The sequence below is a fragment of the Lipotes vexillifer genome, unplaced genomic scaffold, assembly GCF_000442215.2.
Source record: "Lipotes vexillifer unplaced genomic scaffold, Lipotes_vexillifer_v1.1 scaffold1762, whole genome shotgun sequence".
Taxonomy (NCBI): domain Eukaryota; kingdom Metazoa; phylum Chordata; class Mammalia; order Artiodactyla; family Lipotidae; genus Lipotes; species Lipotes vexillifer.
In genome coordinates, this window is record NW_006787493.1 from 574134 (window position 1) to 576913 (window position 2780).

Here is a 2780-nt window from a genome sequence, read left to right on the forward strand (position 1 = left end):
AGTCTCTCTTTCAGTAGCACTAATGTAGTGGGTGAGGGAGCAGGAGATCCAGGTATTTTTCTTGAGTGGCCCATCCGAGTTCTTAGATGGGCTAGTGAGTTCCAGGTTAAGATCACCCAGTAGGAGTCGCATGCTAACTAACACTAGCAAAAAGTAGAGACTCTACTTTTATAAACTCCAAGCGTAGTAAACAAGTCAGTAGCCTTGAATAAGATGTTGGCCCCTTTCCCTTCTAATACTTAAAATTACTTGAAGTAAAGGAAAACTGTTTAAACACATAACAGTCAAACTATGAGGATTACTACCTTAAATAGGAGTACTATTAAAATACGAGAACTTTTACCAATCAAGCCAGGAAGTAGTTAAAGCACACATTCTGAGTTTTATGAAGAATTAAGAGCAATATGAGAAAGTGATAATGATAGATAATGAATGCTATCTCCCGTTACGACATTATGTTGAGTGAAAAGTCTGGAATCGCGTTTTGCTCTGATGATGGCTGGGTAAAAGTATTGCATGTGTATTTTATTGGTCAGGACACTTAGAGTCATAAGTGATAGAAATGCAGCTCAAGCCAGCTTCAGCACAAAGTGGGCATTTCTTGGTTTATGAGGAAGCAGGGGACTGGCGGGGTAAAACACATTCAGTGGAACTACTGCCAGGTTACCATCAGAACTCACTCTCAGGCTGGGAACTGGCTAATTGTGGAGGTGGGGGAGAGAAATCCTTCAGTGTAAGAAAGCTTGTGACCAAGCCTGAGGCCAGAAGAGGTAAAATAACAGCAGTGGTTTGAACCCAGGCTACCCGCGCTTAACCTGTACAGCTTCTTCCTGTGCCTGACAGAGCGTCCTGACAGTGTTTCTGAAGCAGGGATGCCATTGTTTAAATTTGGCATATTATAGCACAGATCTTTTGCTCACAGATTTCAGAAGATTTAAATTGAAAAATTGTCTTCATGCTCACTAGCATTCAGCTGCTATTTATAGTTTGTTACAGTATCTCACTCCTTTTCAAAAGGGACTATTTTCATTCATTCTCCCTGCTTTGGGCAATATGAAAACAAAATGAATTGTCTGTTATGAAAATTAATAGCACCAAAGAGTGCAATGTCTTGTCTTCCGTGATTCTGTGTTGTAATCAGAGATTAAACATTTATGTTTAGTCTTATTTGGACAATACTGTCCATTTCTTTAGGATATAAATATTTAACTCGGGGGCGGGGGAAGAGGACTGCACAGTCCTAGTACAGTTTAATATTTAACTTCTTTAAACTGAAACATGGGCTGTTAGGTCACAGACATAAGTTGACATTGCGAATTTTTGTCTTGCCGTCTTAGCCATGGACTTGACCTGGACTAAGTTTCTGGAGAATTGTTGTCATGTGAGAATGTGTAATGTATCCTTACTTCCTGGACGAAGTACACAGGCCTTGACTATGCCTAAAACACGTTTAATACACAAAGTCCAAATTAAAAAAAGCACAAAATTGTTTAAATTTTTTCAATTCTGGGTCTGAAGAAGCCCAGGCTTCATTCTTATTTGCTACAACAGATTTCCTTCAAATAATGCATTGGCAAGGTGACAGGTGAGTGACCCCATCCATGTCTGGTTGGGGAATATATCTCTGAACTTATTTTCATCTTAAAATGTGGATGTAAGTTGGAGTCCAAGTGGCTTGGCACTGATAAAAAATATATATACACAACAATTATAGTTCTTTATATGGCACTTTTTAACTGGGTGTCTTATGATCTGTTTTACTATCTCAGGTATCTCAAGTCCAAACAAATTTTATTTTTGTAGTAAAAAGTCTTTATTTCCAAAATGATTGGTTAGCCAGAGAAACTATAAACCACCTAACACAAGACTTTGGGAAGAAAGAGATTTGATGTTTCTTAAAAATTCCCCCTTGCAAACAAAAAAGAATTAACACTTACGTAACAAGAAACATGTTACCCATTCTCAGCCATTAACCAGGTGCCTGGTTTTAAGTCTCCAAAATTTGGATTAAAAATGGGACCAAATAAGAACATGAGATACTAGGGTGGCTTGTCCTTAGAGTTACTTAGGAATTGCCATTATATGGAACTTTGATGATTTTCATGGGTTGAGAGGAAGGATGCGTCTGGGTAGCTCAGAGTAGTGTTGCAAAAGTGAGCAGATTCTGTATCAGGACTTTTTTTTGTCCAAGTAGAAATTAAACTTATTTCTTTAAATTTTGTGCTGCTTTGTGGGAGGAGGAAGCAGTTCACTTAAGGATTTAAAAAATAATGTTGGAAACAACTCAAACCTCCAGAGAGCTCAGGAATGGTAATAGTGGTCCCTCCAGAATGAGGGTGCAAAAGGCATAGCCTTTGCTGACTCTGATTGATTGAAATGGAAACAATTGTTAAAAAGACCCAACCTTCTGAACACTGAATTAGTTTAAAACTAAAACACGAAAGACAGACCCAATGAGTTTTTTATTGAACAGTCTCTCTTGTGTTAAAGAAAACAGTACAGATTCAAGGCTATAGCATATATATATGTTGTGTTTGGAATATCCTGATGTGTTTAATGCAGGTTCTTAAAGTAGTGTATTCAAAGCAATGTATGCATCTCATCCACGGTACATATTTGGATTAAGCACGATAAAGAAGGCCTGCAACAGAAATGAAACAGTAATTTTAACAATGAATGAGTAACAACTGCTGATGGACGCAACTCGGTAAAATGACCTTTTACACTAATCCTTGATAGTCAGTCTCCCTGAATTTGGTGTGCTTATGAGTGATCTTTCC